This window comes from Tachypleus tridentatus, chromosome 7 (genome assembly GCF_004210375.1).
Source record: "Tachypleus tridentatus isolate NWPU-2018 chromosome 7, ASM421037v1, whole genome shotgun sequence".
In the NCBI taxonomy this organism is placed as follows: Eukaryota; Metazoa; Arthropoda; class Merostomata; order Xiphosura; family Limulidae; genus Tachypleus; species Tachypleus tridentatus.
Genome location: NC_134831.1, coordinates 52,100,486 through 52,119,166, shown reverse-complemented (window position 1 = coordinate 52,119,166; position 18,681 = coordinate 52,100,486). Strand labels below are relative to the sequence as shown.

At 36.1% G+C, this 18,681-nt stretch overlaps 2 non-coding genes across 2 annotated transcripts; both read left to right on the top strand.

Annotated features, from left to right (window-relative positions):
• The first annotated feature begins 2,030 nt into the window (after positions 1-2,030).
• Positions 2,031-2,113, top strand: TRNAL-UAA (transfer RNA leucine (anticodon UAA)). The gene has a single exon. It is a non-coding gene; the product is annotated as a tRNA-Leu (tRNA).
• Positions 2,114-10,486: 8,373 nt separating this feature from the next.
• On the top strand, positions 10,487-10,569 carry TRNAL-UAA (transfer RNA leucine (anticodon UAA)). The gene has a single exon. It is a non-coding gene; the product is annotated as a tRNA-Leu (tRNA).
• The last annotated feature ends 8,112 nt before the right edge of the window (positions 10,570-18,681 follow it).

Sequence of the window (18,681 nt, the reverse complement as noted above, 5' to 3'; positions counted from 1 at the left end):
ATAGTTCATCTTGAAAACAACCTCGTTAGGTCAGTATTCCTATCCATTGCTTTTCTAAATACCCTAAGCGAATGCCTTCATGCCATTTCTGTCGTTAGGTGTTGCAAGACTAATTTTCGAATTTGACGTATTAACCTGATCAGAAAACAACAACAACCAAACACCATCTTTTCGGGTAATTGTTTTGCGAAGTCTATCGGTGGACTTTCCTATAGTTCTATGACGTTTCAGGACTTTTAATATAGTACTCTGGGAATACTCTACTGTTTTGGCAATGTTCATTTGCTTTATACTATATCTGGATAGCCGGACAATTTGACGCCTTATAACTTCTGGCCCGTGACGAGGCATGACACTGTTATCAAGTACAGAGAAATTGTTTGAAAAAAGGTTTTATCTGTTTCGAAACAATATTATACCAAAATCACACACATTTATACAAAACAGGTGTTGTATGTGCGTTTTGACCAAAAAGTGATAAAAAGAGCTTATACAGGCCAGTATACAACTTGTCCATGTTTTTCTGATCATACTATAACTTCTCTTTTACTACTCGGGCGTTAACTTAATAACTACTCCACGCATATAAGTAGTAATATAAATATCAAACAGAATGTAGACATTGTGACTAAAACTGTCGGTTTATTTTTCTGACCCGATCACGAAAACAATTTGAATTGGAATTTTGAGAACATGACATATTGCAGAGGTGTTCACGATAGCCAAAAAAACCAATGAGCTAAAAAATGAAACAAAAAACGTGATTAAAACTAGATCTTTGAAATGTATGTTTCATTTCCTCAGACGCAAAGACTGGGAAAGAGGTAATTATTACAGAGACTTTGTTTATTTATGAAGAGGTATATAGTAACATAGCTTCTAAGTCATTACTTGTTAAAACAATCGTTTCAAAGATTATTTTAAATTTGTTACTAGAAAGCTCATAAAATAATGTGTTCTTGGGAATTGGTATTCTGCTCTAAGCAATGTCATTATTACCTCCAAATCCTCCGAGAGATGATTTATACGATTAACAGAAATGTACTAGACAATCATACTGTCACAACATACCATTTAATGTGTGTATGTGCACGTAACTAATCATTTTGCATGCAAGTTGACCAGTAGAATGTTTAATACATCCTCATTTAAAAAGCGGAATACTTATTATAGGGTCTGTGGTCGATTGGTTATAAAAATTATAAATTTTGAAACTATCTCTCAAGGAAATTAATAAACTTAAAACAGGGTTTTTTTGTCTGTATAATTTATCATGACTCCTTATAGAGACATAATACTTTTCTATTGTTTCTTTTGCTTACAAACATTTTCAATGGACCACTATTCCTTCGTTTCTCGACTCATTAACTCGAAACGTATGAGGGTTGCACCTAGGACCAATACGCTCAGATACTTTTTTCATTGTCGGATTTAGTTCTTTTATTAAATTCTTATTGGGCGAAAGATGCATACTTTGGGCTCTTGTGCGGTCATGTTACCGCAGTCAAGTGGGAAACTGGCACAAATACAAGTTTTCATATGACCAACATGCTGACGTACAAAAACGTTGGATTTTTAGTACTTCTGGGCGGGGGTCGGAGCTCACCAACGAGGATGAATTAGGGGTTTCTGGTTAGTTACTCGGCTGTTTTTGACCAGTTTACATGGGAGTAGGTAAAAAAGAACCTTTTCTAGAGGCCTCGCATTACTGACAAACAAAAATGTTGAACTTGATAATTTTTAATAATTTTAGAGGCCAAGGTGCCACAAAAAGATAATTTTAAAGTTTTAGAGAATTTCGCCGCCGTATGTCGGCAAATATAGATATAGTTTAATACGAAGATACCTTTTCCAGGTAGCATACAAAGATATAGACTATTTTGGAATTTTTCACCTAGGAAATGACAGTTTGGGGTGTTGACGATCTATCCATTATAGAAAGTTGTTATACGAATTGGAAACATTATTGTCATCACAAAAAATATATAGTTTTAACAATGATTTTCATATAAGAAGAATTGATATTCCACGCTAGGATGGCCGAGTGGTTAAGGCGCCAGACTTAAGATCTGGTCTTCGTAAGAAGGCGTGGGTTCGAACCCCACTCCTGGCATTGTAGTGATAATTTTAAAACGTTTTACGGAAAACAAATAATTATTTGCACGTGAATGTACGGGTGAAAATTGTCAAATGTTAAACAGCAAAACTCAACAGAATGAAGTAAACCATGCAGTTTCTCCCCAATGGATGTGAGTGATTGAATATTATGGATGTCGGTGCAAAGATATATTTTGGCAAATTTCGAATGATATAGACAGCTTTTGATTCGCCTGTATTTTTCTGGTGTCAGAACTGACCATGTTTGGACTGTGTAGCGGAGACATGTTGCATTCGCTCGCGGCTCGGCATGGTTAGGTGCGTTAAGGCGTTCGATTTGTAATCTGAGGGTAGCGGGTTCGAATCCTCATCGCACCAAACATGTTCGTCCTTTCAGCTGTGGGGGGCGTTATAAAGTTACGGTCAATCCCACTATTCTCTGGTGAAAGAGTAGATCAATTCGGCGGTGGGAGGTGATGACTAGCTACCTTTCCACTCGTCTTTCACTGCTAAATTAAGGATGGCTAGCTCAGATAGCCGTCGAGTACCTTTGCGCAAATGTCAAAAACAAGCGTTTGCTCGCGGACGTTGGCCTCTGTAATTTTTTTACTTTATCAATATCACTATTTCATGAATGTTTATGTATTGGGTATAATAAAATATATTTTCAACAAATAAGATCATATCACTATATATGTTCTCGAGTATTTATAAAAAAAAATTCAAATTTTGTAGGGCACGTGTAATCCATTAGTCGTTTCAAAACACTTCAGACCCGCTGCTAAGTGTTATGAGGAGTTAATAACCAGTCTGTTCGGTTTCGTTGATAACGACACTATCATGGTGTATTTGTTCGTACTTGGGACAGCGAATTTTGCCTAACAACGACAAAGTTTCATGTCGACTTTCAGCGAAATTTGCATAGTACACTAAACGGGATGCCTTTTATGAGAATAATTTGGTTTCTACAGTATACAAGAACATCGTCATATCTATTCATTTATTCGGTAAAATGAACTATAAAACCACTTCCCACTTTAAATATTTCAAAATAATCAACAGGCAAAAAATTGACCATAAAGAAACTATTGAAACTACGCCACTTATTCATTTGATGCAAAGTTAATAATATTACAGTAACAGCTGCAATAAGCATGTGAACCTCACACAGTAGTGAAAAATACAACACAGAGACAAGAGCAGACGGCTCACATCAGAGTAAAATTTCTGATGGTGTGAAAATATTTTGTAAATCATCAAGTCACGATGTTCACAATAAACGTTTTACACAACATCCGTTTCAACCACTTAAAAATATTACATTCGACACACACGTGTGTATTACCGAAAAACAATTGTTGATAGAAACAATTAATAGACAGTGACTCTTTTTACAAGTGAGCAACAGAGGTTTTTCTGCACCATTTCAATCAGCGATACCAAATCGTCATTTGTGGGTGACTTCATTCACTGACTCTATATTCAGCAACAGTAACATGAACAAAATGAGAAACGCATGTTAAATTGTGAAGTACATGTGATGAAAAAAATGATAGAAACACCTTGTCCTAAGTTCGTGACATACTGAAAAATAAACGAAAACTTGAAGTCTAATATAATCGTGAAACTTTTGATAGAATTAGTGCTGTTGTCAAGGCTATTAGAAAAATTAATCTGCCATTTAGGTGGACACAGAGATGAAGCTGTTCAGATGCTGGAAGAAGATGAAGTAAATTACATTGTTTTCTTGGAATTGATAACACTTCTGAGTCACTATGAAGTGACGCTTTCGAAACATCTGAAAAAGTAATTGCTAACGCTGGAGTCACTAGAAGAGGTGCTTTAGTTACTTTTATCAGTAAAACAACAGTCAACAAGGTGCTAGTTATCATCAAGGATATAATACAAAACGTTACATGAGATGAAGTTAGACACCCCAGCCGTTTGTGTAGCTTTGTACCCAACTTTAAATAACAACAACATGGTCAATGTCGTAGTGAACAAGGACTGTTCGACCTAGTAAAGAGTGTTTGGAGAATTCAACAGTGATATCGACTAATGTTTCAAGAAACACCAGTTGGAAAGGGGCAGTATAATGGCTCATAGGCAAAGCCCTGTTCTGTCATGGCTACAAACGTCAACGTACGGTTGTGCAATGCACTTATACCCAATTATGTTGTGGTTGTGATAGACTTAACGAAGATATTTCTTACAGTAATATCATTATTACGTCTGTTGCAAAGGTCTGCAGATTTCTACAAGCGAGTGAATATCTGAAAAACGGAAATCTAGAGGACGTTAAGGGCAGAGAAACTGAAAAGAATAAGGCCGACAGATGAAATACGTTGGTCAGAAATCGAAGTGCATTATCAGCTGTATTTATGATTTCTACAGATCAATGTAAAATTATGTTGAAGCATTTAAAGTCCCGAGATGCTGCCACTAAACCAAAGGCTAGAGAGCTTTCTGAAGTATGGAACAATTTTAAATGCTCACATATTCACGCCACTTTTTCCTCATATCACTCCTGTATCAGAATACCTTGAAACAAGTGGACTTGATTTTATTCAGATTTGTAGGAAAATGGAAGTTTTTGCAGTTCAACTTGGAGCACTGAGAGATGCCATGTAAAGTATTGTAACTAGAGCAAACGAATTTGTCAGACAAATGGAAGAAATTTTGTGTAAAATTAATTAGCTAGATATGTCAGATGTTGAGAAATGAGACGAAGTAAAGGTGTCAGCTGAATTGCGTGTCTGAAGGAAGAAAAATAGAAAAGCTAAGTAATGATGAAACTTCACCCACAGAATATGATAAAGCTACATCACCTATGACTACACAGGACTGATGCTTTCCACAGGTGCAAGTGATGCTTAACGTGTGCTTGTCAGTTGCTTGAGAACTACATCTAACATTCAAAAAACATATGACGACTTACGTGAATTGTCTCATTTTCCTTTGACACTTTCCACCACTCAAGTTCACTGTGAGAGATGTTTCTTGAAGATAAATGTAATAAAAACAAGACTTAGGAGCTTGTTGAAAGCTGAGCATCTCGACATCGTCATGCGCAAGAGCAGTAAAGAGAGACATTTAGCTAATATTCCAAACAGTCCAATCATGTATATGTTCTCAAAACCATCTGGTTACTCAAACGGTTACTGGTGAATCGAATTAAGATTTTTAGATACTGTTAATGCAAGAAAACAGTGGTCACTTACGTGTATTATTTCAGGCATGTGTTAAAGAAATCAAACATATATAAAATATACATGTATCTTCATTTTTATGTACTCCAGATCTCTGTGAGGAACTAAACATGAGTACAGGTCATCTACACGAGTTTCGTATACCGCTAAACATGTAAATATCTTATGTGTTTACTACTTTAACTTAACAATCAGAGGTTATCTTGAAACTAAACGTAAAATTATTATGGAAAGAATTTTGTTTCTTTTTTTGCAAGTTATGGATTCTTTATTCGTAGCCCGATTAGGGCCTGAAGGTCGCCTGGAATGGTCACCTGATTTAAACACTCGCACCATTTTACACTAGAGTGTTGTTTATCAGTAAGTCACATAGGAAACGGTTAACGTTGTCATTTGTACTGTTGAGACGTTAGGAAAATATGCGCATGCCATAAATCACGAGAAGAATTATGCACTCTGCAGGATAGAACACAGCATGACACGTGAACTTTCAAAGAAAGAAATTAAAACATTTGTCACTCTTAATTTTGGTTTTATTTACTTTCGACTCTGCGCGAGTACGTCCAGCACAAATGAAGATTTCTTTTATTACCTGGCAAACAGAGTGCACACAATGCATTGAGTAGTTTCACGCTAAGACGAACAAATATTAAATTATCTTGTTGTTTTAGTTTTTACATTACATGTTCCTAGTTAAAACTGTAAATTAAGTTAGCCATATTATTTACTTTCTCAGCTTGGTTCTGGTTTTGATCTATGTTGATAAGTTGTTTTGATGGAAATTTAATGATAATAAAAGTCACTATTCTAGAAATAACAGCCTAACTAACACACTGAAGAACTAAGCACATTGAGATCACCGAATTAATATTGGCTTTTAGGATTATCTTATGTGTTCTTTACGCCGAAAATTACAGGGAAGTAGCTGTTAAACGAGAATGTTTGATGGGATGGGAATTCGAACTTGCGACCCTGAGATTACGATCGAGTGACTTGATTATCAGGCTGCGTGAGGTTTATGTAAATAGTATCTAGAAATTGTATGTTTTGTACGAGTGGTATAGTTTTGTAACGGCCATAAGACAGAGAATCAAAGTTCGTGATGTCACTACGAAAACATTACTCCCATTTTCCTGAAAACGTTTTCAGAAGAATGTCTTTGAAACACAATGAAAATCGGACTTAACGTAGATAATAATCTTATTCAAGGGGAAACTGAGTGTTGTCCATTTACTGTTTGATTTACTGTTAAACATTTTTACTTTTTTTTTTTTTAAATTTGATTATGTAATCCTGAGATAAACAAGTTCATTTTATAACGTGCGTCCATCGAAAAACAAAATATTCAGAAGTATTGGTTTGTTTATTTCGTACCTTTGCTGTAAAAACCGATCTAATTATTCATCTCATTAACGTAAATGTATATGATACATTAGTTGTTTGATTTGGAAAATTAAAAATATCTGTCAAAGATATCAAGTAATCCAAGTGCTAAACACAACGTGAGACATCCTTTTGTTCCATGATTCTCGTGAAAAACAAGTAAGTGAAATTTAATAAATTTATATTGCCTAGAAATGACTAGTAATTTTTGTGGTAACTTTCAAAACGCTTTCTAACTGATAAATAACTATTAAAACAATTGCGCATAGAGCACATCTTTGGTGCTTCCCTTATAATTTTAAAATGTTTATTTCGTTCAAGTGCGATATCTGTGTTTAAAATTTGATTATGTAATCCTAAGATAAACAAGTTCATTTTATAACGTGCGACCATCGAAAAACAAAATTGTTCCGTTTATAAAGTTCCATTTGCGTCTTTTTCATTGGGCATGCAGAGCAGTAAGCGAAAGGACTTACAACGCTAAAATTTCAGATTCGAAAGGGCTCATATAACCCATTACCTGTTAGTGTTTGAGAAAAACAGTTTACTCACATTAATAAACACGAAAATATAATTTTGGTTTTCCATTTTCTTGAAAGATAGTTGACACAAGTGTAATCTGCAAAAAGGAGTAACGTGGTGAACGTTTTCTGTTGAAAATCTAATACATTTTAAAAACGAACAAACCTCAAAATATAGTTCATAATTAAACTTTGAAACATTTAAAAGCTCCAAAAATAAAACTATACTATTGGAAACTAATTTTATTAATTCTAAAAATACTGTGGACAACAGTCAAAAGATAGACGAGGTATAGTCTTGATAAAATGTCTGTATATTTTATAAAAATTAGATTCTTATTATTAAGATAGAATACAAACACACTTTGCACTGTCGAATCAAGAAATGCATGTTATATTATATGTCCACATATGTAATTTATATAATTAGAATGGTTCCATGAACATTATGAACGATTTATTAGAACACAAATATGAGCAATTCAGCATTTCACGTATCACAACAAAATCTTGCTGAAATATACATAATGACAAACTATATCATATTATTATAAATAGCATCTGTCAAGTTATAACAGTTCACACTGAACATTATGTTCTTGGGTGTAGACCTCCTCGAACTTTAATAATTTCCGTAAGGCCACATGGCATGCTGCAAAAGAGATTATTAATATAATACACATTGATTTTATCTCATTTTATCACTAAAATGCGCCGCAATTCAGTTAAATTAGCTGCTTTAGAGTCGTAGTTAGCAATGTTTCGACATAATTCTGCCTAACAGTTCTCAGTGTGATTAAAATTTGAATATTTTGCTGGCCATAGTAACATTCTAACGTCGAAATAATTCTTCACAATACACGCAGTATGGGCAGTAGCATTGTCATCTCAAAGTACAAAGTTATTTACAAATCTGCATATCATAGAAATATAGTCTCAGTGTGATGCCCGTCGAAGGCACCGATGAGATTTCAGGGAGGATATGAAGAACCGTTTTCCGCCAGAATGAATAGCTGACCAAACATTTTTTGCACCACTTCCTGTATGTTCTCTGTTGGAAAGACACCCTTTTCTCATATGTTCACTAAGTAATCAACAAACTTGAACTCTACCATCAGCTTTAAGAAGCTGAAAACAGAAAATATTCTGAAAATATGACATGCTACCAGTGGCATAACTGTAAGTTAGCTTGCAGTCTTGCTCAAGTAACACAGTGATGGCGGTTAGTTCTGGTTAATATTGGTTTACAGATAGTTCATCTTGAAAACAACCTCGTTAGGTCAGTATTCCTATCCATTGCTTTTCTAAATACCCTAAGCGAATGCCTTCATGCCATTTCTGTCGTTAGGTGTTGCAAGACTAATTTTCGAATTTGACGTATTAACCTGATCAGAAAACAACAACAACCAAACACCATCTTTTCGGGTAATTGTTTTGCGAAGTCTATCGGTGGACTTTCCTATAGTTCTATGACGTTTCAGGACTTTTAATATAGTACTCTGGGAATACTCTACTGTTTTGGCAATGTTCATTTGCTTTATACTATATCTGGATAGCCGGACAATTTGACGCCTTATAACTTCTGGCCCGTGACGAGGCATGACACTGTTATCAAGTACAGAGAAATTGTTTGAAAAAAGGTTTTATCTGTTTCGAAACAATATTATACCAAAATCACACACATTTATACAAAACAGGTGTTGTATGTGCGTTTTGACCAAAAAGTGATAAAAAGAGCTTATACAGGCCAGTATACAACTTGTCCATGTTTATCTGATCATACTATAACTTCTCTTTTACTACTCGGGCGTTAACTTAATAACTACTCCACGCATATAAGTAGTAATATAAATATCAAACAGAATGTAGACATTGTGACTAAAACTGTCGGTTTATTTTTCTGACCCGATCACGAAAACAATTTGAATTGGAATTTTGAGAACATGACATATTGCAGAGGTGTTCACGATAGCCAAAAAAACCAATGAGCTAAAAAATGAAACAAAAACGTGATTAAAACTAGATCTTTGAAATGTATGTTTCATTTCCTCAGACGCAAAGACTGGGAAAGAGGTAATTATTACAGAGACTTTGTTTATTTATGAAGAGGTATATAGTAACATAGCTTCTAAGTCATTAGTTGTTAAAACAATCGTTTCAAAGATTATTTTAAATTTGTTACTAGAAAGCTCATAAAATAATGTGTTCTTGGGAATTGGTATTCTGCTCTAAGCAATGTCATTATTACCTCCAAATCCTCGGAGAGGTGATTTATACGATTAACAGAAATGTACTAGACAATCATACTGTCACAACATACCATTTAATGTGTGTATGTGCACGTAACTAATCATTTTGCATGCAAGTTGACCAGTAGAATGTTTAATACATCCTCATTTAAAAAGCGGAATACTTATTATAGGGTCTGTGGTCGATTGGTTATAAAAATTATAAATTTTGAAACTATCTCTCAAGGAAATTAATAAACTTAAAACAGGGTTTTTTGGTCTGTATAATTTATCATGACTCCTTATAGAGACATAACACTTTTCTATTGTTTCTTTTGCTTACAAACATTTTCAATGGACCACTATTCCTTCGTTTCTCGACTCATTAACTCGAAACGTATGAGGGTTGCACCTAGGACCAATACGCTCAGATACTTTTTTCATTGTCGGATTTAGTTCTTTTATTAAATTCTTATTGGGCGAAAGATGCATACTTTGGGCTCTTGTGCGGTCATGTTACCGCAGTCAAGTGGGAAACTGGCACAAATACAAGTTTTCATATGACCAACATGCTGACGTACAAAAACGTTGGATTTTTAGTACTTCTGGGCGGGGGTCGGAGCTCACCAACGAGGATGAATTAGGGGTTTCTGGTTAGTTACTCGGCTGTTTTGACCAGTTTACATGGGAGTAGGTAAAAGAACCTTTTCTAGAGGCCTCGCATTACTGACAAACAAAAATGTTGAACTTGATAATTTTTAATAATTTTAGAGGCCAAGGTGCCACAAAAAGATAATTTTAAAGTTTTAGAGAATTTCGCCGCCGTATGTCGGCAAATATAGATATAGTTTAATACGAAGATACCTTTTCCAGGTAGCATACAAAGATATAGACTATTTTGGAATTTTTCACCTAGGAAATGACAGTTTGGGGTGTTGACGATCTATCCATTATAGAAAGTTGTTATACGAATTGGAAACATTATTGTCATCACAAAAAATATATAGTTTTAACAATGATTTTCATATAAGAAGAATTGATATTCCACGCTAGGATGGCCGAGTGGTTAAGGCGCCAGACTTAAGATCTGGTCTTCGTAAGAAGGCGTGGGTTCGAACCCCACTCCTGGCATTGTAGTGATAATTTTAAAACGTTTTACGGAAAACAAATAATTATTTGCACGTGAATGTACGGGTGAAAATTGTCAAATGTTAAACAGCAAAACTCAACAGAATGAAGTAAACCATGCAGTTTCTCCCCAATGGATGTGAGTGATTGAATATTATGGATGTCGGTGCAAAGATATATTTTGGCAAATTTCGAATGATATAGACAGCTTTTGATTCGCCTGTATTTTTCTGGTGTCAGAACTGACCATGTTTGGACTGTGTAGCGGAGACATGTTGCATTCGCTCGCGGCTCGGCATGGTTAGGTGCGTTAAGGCGTTCGATTTGTAATCTGAGGGTAGCGGGTTCGAATCCTCATCGCACCAAACATGTTCGTCCTTTCAGCTGTGGGGGCGTTATAAAGTTACGGTCAATCCCACTATTCTCTGGTGAAAGAGTAGATCAATTCGGCGGTGGGAGGTGATGACTAGCTGCCTTTCCACTCGTCTTTCACTGCTAAATTAAGGATGGCTAGCTCAGATAGCCGTCGAGTACCTTTGCGCAAATGTCAAAAACAAGCGTTTGCTCGCGGACGTTGGCCTCTGTAATTTTTTTACTTTATCAATATCACTATTTCATGAATGTTTATGTATTGGGTATAATAAAATATATTTTCAACAAATAAAATCATATCACTATATATGTTCTCGAGTATTTATAAAAAAAAATTCAAATTTTGTAGGGCACGTGTAATCCATTAGTCGTTTCAAAACACTTCAGACCCGCTGCTAAGTGTTATGAGGAGTTAATAACCAGTCTGTTCGGTTTCGTTGATAACGACACTATCATGGTGTATTTGTTCGTACTTGGGACAGCGAATTTTGCCTAACAACGACAAAGTTTCATGTCGACTTTCAGCGAAATTTGCATAGTACACTAAACGGGATGCCTTTTATGAGAATAATTTGGTTTCTACAGTATACAAGAACATCGTCATATCTATTCATTTATTCGGTAAAATGAACTATAAAACCACTTCCCACTTTAAATATTTCAAAATAATCAACAGGCAAAAAATTGACCATAAAGAAACTATTGAAACTACGCCACTTATTCATTTGATGCAAAGTTAATGATATTACAGTAACAGCTGCAATAAGCATGTGAACCTCACACAGTAGTGAAAAATACAACACAGAGACAAGAGCAGACGGCTCTCATCAGAGTGAAATTTCTGATGGTGTGAAAATATTTTGTAAATCATCAAGTCACGATGTTCACAATAAACGTTTTACACAACATCCGTTTCAACCACTTAAAAATATTACATTCGACACACACGTGTGTATTACCGAAAAACAATTGTTGATAGAAACAATTAATAGACAGTGACTCTTTTTTACAAGTGAGCAACAGAGGTTTTTCTGCACCATTTCAATCAGCGATACCAAATCGTCATTTGTGGGTGACTTCATTCACTGACTCTATATTCAGCAACAGTAACATGAACAAAATGAGAAACGCATGTTAAATTGTGAAGTACATGTGATGAAAAAAATGATAGAAACACCTTGTCCTAAGTACGTGACATACTGAAAAATAAACGAAAACTTGAAGTCTAATATAATCGTGAAATTTTTGATAGAATTAGTGCTGTTGTCAAGGCTATTAGAAAAATTAATCTGCCATTTAGGTGGACACAGAGATGAAGCTGTTCAGATGCTGGAAGAAGATGAAGTAAATTACATTGTTTTCTTGGAATTGATAACACTTCTGAGTCACTATGAAGTGACGCTTTCGAAACATCTGAAAAAAAGTAATTGCTAACGCTGGAGTCACTAGAAGAGGTGCTTTAGTTACTTTTATCAGTAAAACAACAGTCAACAAGGTGCTAGTTATCATCAAGGATATAATACAAAACGTTACATGAGATGAAGTTAGACAACCCAGCCGTTTGTGTAGCATTGTACCCAACTTTAAATAACATGGTCAATGTCGTAGTGAACAAGGACTGTTCGACCTAGTAAAGAGTGTTTGGAGAATTCAACAGTGATATCGACTAATGTTTCAAGAAACACCAGTTGGAAAGGGGCAGTATAATGGCTCATAGGCAAAGCCCTGTTCTGTCATGGCTACAAACGTCAACGTACGGTTGTGCAATGCACTTATACCCAATTATGTTGTGGTTGTGATAGACTTAACGAAGATATTTCTTTCAGTAATATCATTATTAAGTCTGTTGCAAAGGTCTGCAGATTTCTACAAGCGAGTGAATATCTGAAAAAACGGAAATCTAGAGGACGTTAAGGGCAGAGAAACTGAAAAGAATAAGGCCGACAGATGAAATACGTTGGTCAGAAATCGAAGTGCATTATCAGCTGTATTTATGATTTCTACAGATCAATGTAAAATTATGTTGAAGCATTTAAAGTCCCGAGATGCTGCCACTAAACCAAAGGCTAGAGAGCTTTCTGAAGTATGGAACAATTTTAAATGCTCACACATTCACGCCACTTTTTCCTCATATCACTCCTGTATCAGAATACCTTGAAACAAGTGGACTTGATTTTATTCAGATTTGTAGGAAAATGGAAGTTTTTTGCAGTTCAACTTGGAGCACTGAGAGATGCCATGTAAAGTATTGTAACTAGAGCAAACGAATTTGTCAGACAAATGGAAGAAATTTTGTGTAAAATTAATTAGCTAGATATGTCAGATGTTGAGAAATGAGACGAAGTAAAGGTGTCAGCTGAATTGCGTGTCTGAAGGAAGAAAAATAGAAAAGCTAAGTAATGATGAAACTTCACCCACAGAATATGATAAAGCTACATCACCTATGACTACACAGGACTGATGCTTTCCACAGGTGCAAGTGATGCTTAACGTGTGCTTGTCAGTTGCTTGAGAACTACATCTAACATTCAAAAAACATATGACGACTTACGTGAATTGTCTCATTTTCCTTTGACACTTTCCACCACTCAAGTTCACTGTGAGAGATGTTTCTTGAAGATAAATGTAATAAAAACAAGACTTAGGAGCTTGTTGAAAGCTGAGCATCTCGACATCGTCATGCGCAAGAGCAGTAAAGAGAGACATTTAGCTAATATTCCAAACAGTCCAATCATGTATATGTTCTCAAAACCATCTGGTTACTCAAACGGTTACTGGTGAATCGAATTAAGATTTTTAGATACTGTTAATGCAAGCAAACAGTGGTCACTTACGTGTATTATTTCAGGCATGTGTTAAAGAAATCAAACATATATAAAATATACATGTATCTTCATTTTTATGTACTCCAGATCTCTGTGAGGAACTAAACATGAGTACAGGTCATCTACACGAGTTTCGTATACCGCTAAACATGTAAATATCTTATGTGTTTACTACTTTAACTTAACAATCAGAGGTTATCTTGAAACTAAACGTAAAATTATTATGGAAAGAATTTTGTTTCTTTTTTTGCAAGTTATGGATTCTTTATTCGTAGCCCGATTAGGGGCTGAAGGTCGTCTGGAGTGGTCACCTGATTTAAACACTCGCACCATTTTACACTAGAGTGTTGTCTATCAGTAAGTCACATAGGAAACGGTTAACGTTGCCATTTGTACTGTTGAGACGTTAGGAAAATATGCGCATGCCATAAATCACGAGAAGAATTATGCACTCTGCAGGATAGAACACAGCATGACACGTGAACTTTCAAAGAAAGAAATTAAAACATTGGTCACTCTTAATTTTGGTTTTATTTACTTTCGACTCTGCGCGAGTACGTCCAGCACAGATGAAGATTTCTTTTATTACCTGGCAAACAGAGTGCACACAATGCATTGAGTAGTTTCACGCTAAGACGAACAAATATTAAATTATCTTGTTGTTTTAGTTTTTACATTACATGTTCCTAGTTAAAACTGTAAATTAAGTCAGCCATATTATTTACTCTCTCAGCTTGGTTCTGGTTTTGATCTATGTTGATAAGTTGTTTTGATGGAAATTTAATGATAATAAAAGTCACTATTCTAGAAATAACAGCCTGACTAACACACTGAAGAACTAAGCACATTGAGATCACCGAATTAATGTTGGCTTTTGAGATTATCTTATGTGTTCTTTACGCCGAAAATTACAGGGAAGTAGCTGTTAAACGAGAATGTTTGATGTGATGGGAATTCGAACTTGCGACCCTGAGATTACGATCGAGTGACTTGATTATCAGGCTGCGTGAGGTTTATGTAAATAGTATCTAGAAATTGTATGCTTTGTACGAGTGGTATAGTTTTGTAACGGCCATAAGACAGAGAATCAAAGTTCGTGATGTCACTACGAAAACATTACTCCCATTTTCCTGAAAACGTTTTCAGAAGAATGTCTTTGAAACACAATGAAAATCGGACTTAACGTAGATAATAATCTTATTCAAGGGGAAACTGAGTGTTGTCCATTTACTGTTTGTTTTACTGTTAAACATTTTTACTTTTTTTTTTATTTTAAATTTGATTATGTAATCCTGAGATAAACAAGTTCATTTTATAACGTGCGACCATCGAAAAACAAAATATTCAGAAATATTGGTTTGTTTATTTCGTACCTTTGCTGTAAAAACCGATCTAATTATTCATCTCATTAACGTAAATGTATATGATACATTAGTTGTTTGATTTGGAAATTTAAAAATATCTGTCAAAGATATCAAGTAATCCAAGTGCTAAACACAACGTGAGACATCCTTTTGTTCCATGATTCTCGTGAAGAACAAGTAAGTGAAATTTAATAAATTTATATTGCCTAGAAATGACTAGTAATTTTTGTGGTAACTTTCAAAACGCTTTCTAACTGATAAATAACTATTAAAACAATTGCGCATAGAGCACATCTTTGGTGCTTCCCTTATAATTTTAAAATGTTTATTTCGTTCAAGTGCGATATCTGTGTTTAAAATTTGATTATGTAATCCTAAGATAAACAAGTTCATTTTATAACGTGCGACCATCGAAAAACAAAATTGTCCTGTTTATAATGTGTCATTTGCGTCTTTTTCATTGGGAATTTCATAGAGAAATATATTTGTTTGTTTAGGCTTGAAAAGGTATGAATAGCAAATTTAAGTGACCTTTGAACATTGCCATATTCTAGTAAATGTGCTTTAGTTTACAAAAGCAAATAAGAAAGAATGTTATTGTTTTTTTAAATTTCGTGCAAAGCTACACAAGAAGTATGTGCGCTTGTCATCCATAATTTAGTTGTGTAAGACTGAAGGAAGGCAGTTGGCTTGTCATCACTGCCGATTGCCAACTCTTGGGCTACTCTTTTACCACCAAAATGTGTGATTGACTGTTACATTATAATACCTCTACGGCTGAAAGAGCGAGCATGTTTGGTGCAACGGGGATTCGGACCCGGGACTTTCAGAATACGAGTCGAGCGCCTTGGACACCTGGCATCTCACAGTATAGTACAGTGGTTCTTAACCTGGGTTCACTCCAACCCCAGGGGTTCAGTGAGTCAGTCTGAGGGGTTCAGCGGAGTTCAAGCTACACACACTGTGTGTGTGTCCATTCCGTTCACCCCACTCGTATGATTCGTGACGTCATACTCCATCTGGCCATCTTTGGCTGCGGCTGATCACATCACATCACTTGGCCTTAATATCTATGCTGCAGGGAACTTTGTGCACTTAGCAGTTGACCTGTGACTATAGTAATCGTGCGTCATTTGTGATTTTTTCCTAATCTTTCAATCTCTTCTTACTAACTATGTCGAGCAAAAACAGAAAGTGGTCGGACGAGTACGTACAATATGGATTCACGTGTATAACGAAACATGATGGTAGTCAGCGTCTTCAATGCATGATTTGCAATGCCAAGTTGAGCAATTCTAGTGTAGCACCGACAAAACTAAGAGAACACTCCCTAAAGCTGCATAGAGATGGGAAATACAAGAACACAACATTTTCTGAATTCAAGGTAAAGAGAGCCAGGTTCGATGAAAAGGCTACTTTACCTGTTCTCGGCTTTGTACCCATCGACAAACCGATCCTCATAGCATCGTACGAAGTTGCGTACTTGATCGCAAAGCAGGGCAAACCACACACCATTGGTGAGCACTCGTAAAACCAGATGCGTTGAAGATGGCGAATATCATGCTGCGAAAAGCTGCTGAAAATAAGTTATCCTAAATTCTTCTTTCAAATGCCACCATCAGTAGCAGAATAGACGACATCTTGGCTCAAGTAGTTGTAGCTCTGATTTCAAGCCCAGCAAAATTCAGCCTTCAACTCGACTAGACCACCGACGTTTCCAATCTAAGTCAGTTTGTTGTATTCGTGCGCTATGTGAAGAACGACGAGATGAGATTTTTTATTTTGTAAGCCTCTTACAACAAGAACTAAGGCAGCCGTTTGTTTGTTTTGTTTTTGAATTTCGCAGAAAGCTATTCGAGGGCTATCTGTGCTAGCCGTCCCTAATTTAGCAGTGTAAGACTAGAGGGAAGGCAGCTAGTCATCACCACCCACCGCCAACTCTTGGGCTACTCTTTTACCAACGAATAGTGGGATTGATCGTCACATTATAACGCCCCCACGGCTGAAAGGGCGAGCATGTTTAGCGCGACGGGGATGCGAACCCGCGACCCTCAGATTACGAGTCGCACGCCTTAACACGCTTGGCCATACCGGGCCCTAAGACAGCCGACGTGAAGAAAGTTATGGATGATTTCTTCAGAGAAAACGATCTTTCGTGGGATATGGTTTCTGCAGTTTGTTCGGACGGAGCTCCAGTCATGTTGGGAATAAACTCTCGTGAAAGCCGATGCACCATACATTATTGTAACACACTGTGTTCTGCACAGGCATGCGTTGGCAACAAAAACCTTTCCTTCAAAACTGGCAGAAGTATTAAAAATTGTTGTGGAATGTGTGAACTTTGTGCGAAATAGTACCCTGAAGCACCGCATCTTCAAAGAGGTATGCAATGAAATAGGATTCTGAATTCGAGGTACTTCTGTGCCATTCTAACGTTCGGTGGTTATCCCGTGGAAAGATGCTGAATCGTGTTTTTGCCATGCATGTGGAATTAGCCCTGTTTTTGCAAGAGCATCAACATTGTCATCAGATTGCTTCGAAAAATCTGAGTTCATTTTCATTTTGGCGTACATGGCCGATATCTTCATTGCTCTCAATCATCTTAATCAACAGATGCAGGGCGGTGGAGTCAACATCATCGAAGCGGAAGAAAACCTGAAGGCTTTTTCAAAAAAAGCTACCGTTATGGAAACGACGAACAGAGAATGATAACTTTGCAAACTTTCCCCTGCTGGACGACTGTGTAAGATCGAAGATGTGTCTGAAATCGGAGACATTTCTGTACCCTGGGAACTGAAGTAAGCAAAAGCCATGCACTTAAGAGGAGCTCGCAAAGTCTCTCGACGGATATTTCCCCACCAGAGAGTCATATCCAACATGGGTGAGACAGCCGTTCACGTTTCGTGTTGCGACAGCAGATGCCAATGATGAATAACTCGACGAAATCATTGAACTTCATTCAGCAGAGCCAGGTTCAACAGCAACTTTTCAGAACAACGCTTTCAACGTTTTGGTGTCACCAAATAGTAGCGTACCCTCTTATTGCTAAGAAAGCACTTTAAATATCATATTTTATTTTTTCAATTACGAAGCGTTCAGTGAATGCAAGTTCGAAACTTCCTGGATTCAATACCCCCAACAAAGTTAAGAACCACTGGTATAGTAGGAAACGAATATCTATTTGTAGCAAATTTTAAAAAGTGTTTATTTCAGTTAATAGATCAAGTAAAACAGGTTTGAAATGTCAGATGATCTTTTATATTTAGCTATTTACGAACACTGTTCTAATCTGTGTTTCCTGCACTTTGCACAAAATGGCTATTTGTATTGAGAACTACAGACATAGAAACTTTTTTTTTTTTTTTTTAAGTCAGAACGCTTCAGTTTCCGTTGAACCACCGAGATTACATTAGGAATTGAAGAAATTTCTCAAAGACTTGTTCGGCAAGAAAGAAAGTTTGCTGTTATCGATTCATAGAAACAATTAATTAAATTGGCAGATTTTGTAATATATTATACAATCACAATGTTTTGTACAGCCGTCGTGAGGTAAA